General features: G+C 35.0%; 1 pseudogene; it reads right to left on the reverse strand.

Annotated features, from left to right (window-relative positions):
- Positions 1–3,608: 3,608 nt before the first annotated feature.
- Positions 3,609–5,251, reverse strand: LOC110213206 (small ribosomal subunit protein uS13 pseudogene; annotated as a pseudogene).
- Between the last annotated feature and the right edge of the window lie 3,547 nt (positions 5,252–8,798).

Raw genomic sequence — 8,798 nt, forward strand, 5'->3', positions numbered from 1 at the left:
CCCAAACACTGAGCTAGCTCTGGCAATGCATGCATCAACCTCATTATCAATGTGTACATCTCTGGGAAGTATACTACCAAGGTAAGTGAACTTATCCATAACATTCGAAACTTCTTCATTTGCTGTAACTGATGGTTCCACATGTGGATGGTGAGTTGCTGGTTAATGGAGCACCTGTGTTTTTTTGTTGTTAATTGTTAGGCCAGAATTAGCACAAATAAGCTATGTTGTCAAATGCTTTCGATGAGGATGGACATAGCATCAAGGTCAGCTACTGCAATGATGGTAAATTCTTCAACTTGAAACCAAAGTGGAGGGAGCATTGGTGCATGATTTCTGTTTGCAGATGACTGTACACTTAATGTAGCCTTTGAAGCTGAGATGCACCAAAGAATGGATGAATTTTCTGTTGCTTGTGCTAATTTTTGTCTAATAATTAACACCAAGACGACCCTAGCACATAGTAAGAACTATACAAATGCTTATGCCATTCCCATTCCTAGTTCTCCTCCCTTGGGGGGATCACCAGGCTGACTTGAAATTTGAAATGGCTATACAGTTCATTGAAGATCACTTGAGGTGTTCAGAAATGTAATATGATTAGCATGCTGTTATTTTCAAATAAAGGGAGTAACTAGGTGGCTCAGTGTGATTATAATTGGATATGTGATTAGAGTGGATATATTGTGGATAGATAGAGGATAGAGTGGAATTATTTTGTGTCACATCCAATAGTCTAAACATTTATTAAGTACCTATTAGGGGCCTGGGCTAAGCAGCAGGGAAACATAGTAAGAAAAAGAAAGACAAATAAGAAAAAAGAAAACTGCTGCCCTCAAGGAGTTTACAATCTGATAGGTGAAGATAATACAATGGAAGCTGTAAAGGGGGAGGAGGACAGCTGCTTGAATGTGACTGGTTTGAGTATGAAGTTCCTGGAATCTAAACCAAGCAGAATTGTTGATGGAAAATGAAGCTTTAGCTGGAAACTTAGGACCTTTCTATGAAGAAAGCCTTTGGGAGGAGTTTATCACTCTGTCCTCTCCTGCCCTCCAATCAGAAGGGAATCCTTTGGTAGTCTGGTGAATCCAGGGAGCCTTTCTCAGAACAATGTTTTTAAATACATAAAAAATAATTAAAATTACCATGGAAATGTAATGTAGTTATCAAAATACTAAAAAAAAAAAACACTTCACAGACTTGAGGTTAAGAACACTTGGTCTCTGGAGAACCATTCTCCCATTGGAGTTCATCCGGGATATTCTCCATGACAGCAACAATCATCATTGTTTGTATGAATGAATTAATTCATTTGCAGTAAAATTTCAATTAATTGTAATTCTCAATTAATTAACATGTAGTTTGCACCCTCCATGTCTAGAAAAAAAAGTAAACAACAAACAAGCTTAGTCAGGGATATTGTCATTGAGCTGTTTCAGTCTTGCCCAAACTTGTTACCTTTTTTTGGGTTTTCCTGTGAAAGACACTAGAGTGGTTTGCTGTTTCCTTATCCAGCTCATTTTGTAGATGAGGCAACTGCGGCAGATTGGGTTAAGTCACTTGCCCAAAGTCACACAGCTAGTAAGTCTCTGATTTTAAACTCAGGAAAATGAACCTTCCTGATTCCAAGCCCAGTGTTGCCACTTAGCTGCTTTATATCAGGGATATGAGAATATAATTGTGCACATGTATATACATCCACATTTGGATAGAGTTAAAATTAAATACGTATGTGAATATGAATATGGGTCCATTTCCTTCCATTTACCTATCAACTCTTTCAGCCTATATTGTGGAGTTTATAAACATTCAGCTTGAGATGAAGTGTCTTAAAATCTTTATTTAAAAAGCTTGCTAAAAGTCTATTTAAATTCTATTTTTTAAAGGTATATTCTGGTTCAAGCTTGAATTCACAATGGAAAGTTCTATAAAGTAAGTCAGTTCACATAAAATAAGATCAGACATCTATTTGTAAAAGTTGCAGCTTTCTAAGAACAATCTTAACTCTCTGAGAAATGCTATCATATTTATGTTTCAAGTAACAGAAACCCCTGCAGCTAAACGTACAGACTGTTGTTGGGAGAGAAAAATTTCTCTGTTTTTTTGAGGTAGTGAAATTAATGATTTCTGATTGAAAAAAAAGTCTGTCTTAGTTTCACGGTTGATGAGAGAAATACCTACATGGTTATATTCTTACTCTATCACCTTCAAATGCCTGGATTAAAGAAGAAAAAAAAAGCAAAGAATCTTAGAGTCGCAGACCTGATTAGGTATACTGGAAAGACAAACCAAGGCCTTTCTCTTGTTAGCAGAAAGTAGTTATATATTATATATTTGTGACAGATAGCAAAATCATAGGCAACTGAGAAAAGCTGGCTCAAAGCTCTGTGTCTAAGAATTCCATGGGAAGGTCTGGATTCTAAGTTAGGAGAAGTGGTATGGAGTTTCAAAGGAATATTTTAATCAAGTTAAGCATGTAAGATTAAGGTTGGCATAAACAGTTAAGTATTTACTAAGGATGAAGGTATGAAATTACACAAGGCTGTATTTCTTATTTCTTTAAGTATTTGCTCTGTGAGAAAAAAATCTTACTGTTTTAAGTTGCCATATTTTATTGGTTTAATAAAATATTATATTTATATTATTCTATTTATTAATATAATTTTGATTTCTTTCCATTATTTTTCCCTTCCTAGTGTTAATAGACATATTTGTAAGAAATAAAGTATTATTGAAAAAAAAAGGAAAGATCTGAAAATTCTGCCTAATTTTTTTCTTGGTTGTTTTCTTGACATCTGATAGTTTACACTATGCATTATGTAATCATCATCAAAACTCATATTTCTACAGGGCTTAAAGGTATTCAAAATACTTTCCTCATAACATTACTGTGAGGCAGGTAGTAAAAACAGTTATTTCCATCTTACAGATGAGGAAACTGAGGCTGAGAGTGGTTTAGGGACTTGCCCATCATCACATAGCTGGCATCCATCATGGACCTAAATTATCCTGACTCCCAAGACATGTGCTTCCCAGTGTACTACGTGATCTCTTCTCAGTACCACCTTGTGGCAACACTGCTACTTAATTATTTTTTGTGTAAGTGTGTGTGTGTGTGTGTGTGTGTGTGTGTGTGTGATGCACAAATGTCTTGAAAAAAAGAATTAGTAAAACTCATCTAATTTGATAGCAAATATCATACAACTCTTTCTTCCGTACTAGTTCTTGGCACATGTGACAAATATAGTATATAAGCCAACTTTCATTGGTATGTTAGTTGCTTGTCCTCAGTGTAGCTCACTCCTTGCTGCTTACGTGAATTCATGTCATTGCATCTCCACCCCCAACCTCATTCATGAGCATCAGTGGCTGACATACACTCATACCACACCCCCTCTATCGTTGCAAATGGAAAGAGATTGAAACCTGCTTTGAAAAGTTGCCAACCATTGCCAACTGTTTGCACAAGACTGGATATTCAGAATGATGACATTGAAATATTGCAAGGATCTGAATAAAGATGAAAATTCATTGTGTTCAAGATAATATACTCAATGGAGTAAGAATATGGACCCATGCACTTAATTTTTTTTTACATAAACTATTTATTAACAGACAAGGCCAGTGAAATTGTTTACTTCTTCTTGGACCACACCCATAGTGTGACCCCTGTGGCCTGTAGTCTTGGTGTGCTGGCCTCTGACCCAGAGACCCCAGAAATACCGAAGCCCATGATGTACCTGAATCTTCTTCAGATGCTCCAAAACTTCATGCAACTTATTGTTCAGACCATTGGCCAGAACCTAGCTATATTTTCCATCCTTTACATCCTTCTGCCTGTTGAGGAACCAGTCTGGAATCTTGTATTCCTGGAGATTCTGCATGATGGTGATCAATGCTTTACCTCATCTTCTGGTGAGCTCACCAGCACTCTTTTTTTTTTTTGAAATGGAGAAAAAGTTTTAATGTTTAATTTGAGAACTTCTGTATAGCAGTGACTTGAGATACATAATCCAAAGAATAAGTTAATTTCAATATGAAGTTAATAGTGTGAAAAACTTTAGCTTTCAGTTTTTATTTTATTTTGGTAGATTTTGCATATCTGATCATTGTAATTGGGGCAAGGCTGTTCTGGCAATATTATTCCAAAGACATGGTTGATTCAGCATCACGTACAACCAAATACATGCAAATAGCTCAGAAAGGGTAAAATTCAATGTAGGCACTAAAAGTATCTTTTAACACTTATGAGACCAAAACTACACAGAGAATCTAGTTAAAGACTTCTAGTTTGAAGTCACCTAGAATCTTTGGAATGCTTGATAGCCGCCGATCAGTGGAAGAGAAGCAACAGAAATGCCCATTCAGAAAGCCAATCTAGGGCAAAATCTAGAAATTAAAAAAACAAAAACACATAATTCCTAGTTGGCACAAATGTATTGGTTGGCTAGAGAACAATAGGAACTATTTGGTTATATTCTCCAGCATTGATTTATAATCATTTAATTAGAGCAAATCTTTCAAAAGGAAGCATAATTTATTATTGCCAAAGGAAGTAGTGGAAAATTCAAATATCCGTGTGTGCATATGCAAAGACATATATACCTCACATATGTTTCTCTCTCCTCTACCCTCCCTCTTACCCCTCCCCACTCCCCAGATATATAAATAATGTAGGATCCAGGGTCTTAAAAATAATCTTGCTTCAGAGAACATGATTTGGATTGTTTTTCAAGTTCTTAAGGGAATTTTTGTAGTTGGAGAAAATGTGATGAGAGGGCAAGACCCAGCAATCCTTGGGCATGTTAAAAGATGTGAACAAATCATCTAGGGTAAACTCTGCTCTAACTTCAGGCCAAGACTTTTTTCTTCCTTTTGTGGGCTGGTTTTTTTTTTTTTTTTGTTGTTTTGCATAAGGCTGCACTAAAAATATTATGATATTCAAATGATATAAAGTCCAAGTAAAGGAACCTTCTTTATTCAAGGCTTTTCTTCTTCTTCTTCTTTTTCTTCCTCTCTGATGTTTGATTTTTGGCAGATCCCATGGCAATTTCCTCCTGCTTTTTCTTTTTCTTTCTTTCTCGGTTCTATGGCAGAGGTCAATGTCTGCTTTCCTCGGCACTACACAAACATATCTGCGACCCACATCCTTGATGGCTGTGATAGCAAAAGCTGTTTTCCACCATCCATTAATGTTGGTGTTGAACACTCTCAAAATGTGCTGGAACTTCTCAGATATTACAAGAGACATGGCTGCAATGGCAGTGTGAGAGCCTTCTCTGGAAGGGAGACCCGTTTACTTTAGAAAGATTGTCAGCAAAAAAGGTTTTCTGTTTAAATTTTGGTAAATCAGAAAATTGCATTATACTTTGACTCATTCAATGAGAATCTTTTCTTCAGTTTTTATAACACCATAGAATCTCAGAGTTGGAAAGGCATCCAGAGGTCAGCCAACTACTCAATGCCTGACCTATCCTATGCCTAGAGTTTCTTCTACAGCATCTTTAACAAGTAGTCACTTGAATTTTTCTTGATAATCTCTATGAAGATGGAACCTGCCAAATCAGCTTATCCATTATTTGGTTAGCTTTAGTAGCTAGGAATTCCCTTCCCCTCTCTTTTTGCTGCTCTTCCTCTTCTACTTCCTATTTCAGCTCTATGGAGCTAAACCTGGAAATATCCTCTTGCTTTACAGAAGGAAAAAAAATGTAGAGTGGTAATGTTAAACTTAAATAGAGACAAGGGCCACTAAACCGTAAATGATGATCCCTATGGGTTAGAAAGCTGACTTAGAAAAACTGAGTTACAGAATCACATATTAACATTGTGTTTTATTATATTATTTATTTATCTTGCTATTTTTCCCAATTAAATTTTAATTTAGTTGGGGGCCTGGGAGTGTTGTGGGCCTTGTGCTTTACAACTCTGATGTAAGTGATTTTTGATCACTAGTTAAGCATTCAGTTAACAACAACAACACAATATATTTAAGGTACAAAGTAGGTAATTACAACTTTGAGGTGAAAAGGATCTATTGGGTTGCATTGACTTTACATTCTTAGTTTAATGGATTTAGTTTTGGTAGAAACTTTAGAGGTCATCAAGTAGAATCTTCTGATTTAACAGATGAGGAAGCTGAGGCCCAAGGTGATTAAAAGATTGCCCAAGATTGCCCAGATAATAAATATCAGGACTCAGGCCTGAACCTAGGGCTCTGACTCTATAGTTAGTAATCTTGGGAAAATCTAAATTGATCACATTATTTCATTTATTTTCTATAGAAGTGTTCTGGCTCTCCATTTTCTTGACTTAGCACCTGTTTTCTTTAACACTTTATGGGAATAGTGACTGACCTGATGTGCCTGAAGGAATGTTAATCAATTCTCTTTATTTTTTCATAATACTTTCATTAGATGAGTCTTTTTGAATCATGGTTTTCTTTTGTTTTTTGCTTGCAAAGTACTAAGTTTGTCAAAGATGCTGCATTTATAAGGATTTGAATTTTAAAAACTACCCAGTAATCCTTCTACTGGGTCTTGAACTGAGTTTATATAAAAGATGATTTATAATCCTGCTTACCTTAAACAACAACTCTTATAGGAGTTGATTCAATTTACCCTCACAGGGAGCAATTGTATTTATAAAGGTCATCACCATGGCTAGAAATTGCCTTGTGCTTAACATAACTGTTTTGGGCACTCAGTAAGCCATGATTTTCTTAAAAGGTCTATTTGAAAATTTTTATTCTTTAAGTGGGCATCAGAAAAATTTTAAATGAGCAAGTATTTATATGTGTAGGCTGTTAGGAACATTTTGAGAATTAGTGTAAATATTTCCATATGACTATTTCAGGAATGAACAAAATGGTTGGAAAATGGGTGGAAAGTGGGTGTAACTTTGATTATTCTTATCTGTTTTTTGAACAAAGGAAATAATGTAGGCTGATCTCATTGCAGGGAGAGTCAGTAGGTTTTTGGAGAAAATCAACTCGACTAATTTTTTGTTATTAATACATAATGAATTTTGTCAAAAAACAAAACAAACAACAACAATTTGTTAAATGTGTATTTAAACTGGCAAAACTAATTGGAGTATTTTCTACATAAACAGAAAGACAATTACTTAAACTATTATGGTGAGAAAGGGTTTGGGATTTAAGAAATTTTGAGGGTTATGCTCATTGTCAATTTAAAAATAAGCAAATAGAATTCCAACATTGAACAAAAAGAACATATGAACATAAACACATATGAAATGTGTTTAATTTGTGAATAGGAGGATATACATATATAGTGGAAGATTTTTAAAGGAATGTTAAGACATGTTAACTTCACTGGATAGCAGAGACCATAATTTAGGATTACAGAGGCCAAGGAAATTCCTAGGTAGTATGGAGTCCAGGGTAACCCACAATGTACTCCATCCTTTCCCAAAACAATTTAGTATTGTAAAGTCCTTGAACATTATACATAATGGTCTCCATTATAGAATTAAGACAAAACAAAACAAAAACTAACCCATTAAACTAAAGCTGACAAGTGGCCTCTCATCCCCACAGAACAAATGATAAAACACACCTCCTTTCTTTGGTAGAGAAGTGGGGGCCTTTTAGTACCGATTGTTGCATATGCCATCAAATATGGTTTCTATGTTGGATGGTTTCACTGTTTTCCTTCTTACGCCTCTACATTTATTACAAGGGGGTTACCCAATGGGTAACAACGAGTAATACACTGACCTTTTTTGATGTAAAACCAAGAGGCTTCTATTTCAATATCTTTCATTATGATAGTACCTAGCAAAGTGTGTGTATTTATATACATATATGTATATGCACACACAAATTATATATATACAAAAACATATACAGATTATATGCAACAAAACATGAAAATTATATATTCATATATAAAATTATGCAAATTCTACATATAAACACACACAAGTAGTTCTATATCTATTTCTATCTGTCTATATCTTTATCTCTCTTCCTAGTTGTTCATGTTGTCAACCACTGCTTAGTTAACAGGAAAGCAGAGTCCTCCCCAAGTTTAGGTTTGTAGGAGGTTAATGATAAAGAGTTTTTAAAGGGTCAAAAACAAAAAGCAATGGAATTGAAACTTGTACCTTCTGTTCTGTTAAGAAACTTCTCTGGAGCTTTAGCACGATATTGAAAGGTTAACTAACCCTGACACTGAACAGTGGATAATTAAATTGAGGTGTAAGTCAGAGAAAACAAATGCCTTAATTTTAATGTAGAGGGAAAATGTAGGGGACAGTCTTTGTGGTTGATGAAATGGAGTTGTGGGAATTGAAAACAATCCACTGATTATGTATTGTGATTTTAAGGGAAGTTAGATGAACACTTACTGGTTGGTAATCTAAGAATCAATCAACTGATCCATAAATAAGAATTTATTAAATGCCTATTACCTGTCAGGTGCTGTGATAGGCAAGATGCTTCCAGAGACAAAAAAGAAACAAGTCCCTAAACTTAAGACCTTACATTCTACCATGCGATATAGTATATTTAATGAAAAGTAAATGCAGGATCTACTCAAAATAAATGTAGTTATCCCTTCCACAATGCAGGGGTTAGGGGCATGGTGCCTTACTTCCCCCAGTCTACCTAAAAATTTTTGGCCTTTCCTTCATACTAGAAAGTAAATGTGAATTATTATGGTATTAAGAGACAAAATGTGTTGATATTATATAATATTATACATATATTTTATGCCTTTCTGAGTTTCTAAACTTTTTTATGTCATCTGCTAGCCTTCATCTTTCATTGGAGGCTT

Source organism: Phascolarctos cinereus, unplaced genomic scaffold (assembly GCF_003287225.1).
Source record: "Phascolarctos cinereus isolate Bilbo 61053 unplaced genomic scaffold, phaCin_HiC Scaffold_9;HRSCAF=440, whole genome shotgun sequence".
Taxonomy (NCBI): domain Eukaryota; kingdom Metazoa; phylum Chordata; class Mammalia; order Diprotodontia; family Phascolarctidae; genus Phascolarctos; species Phascolarctos cinereus.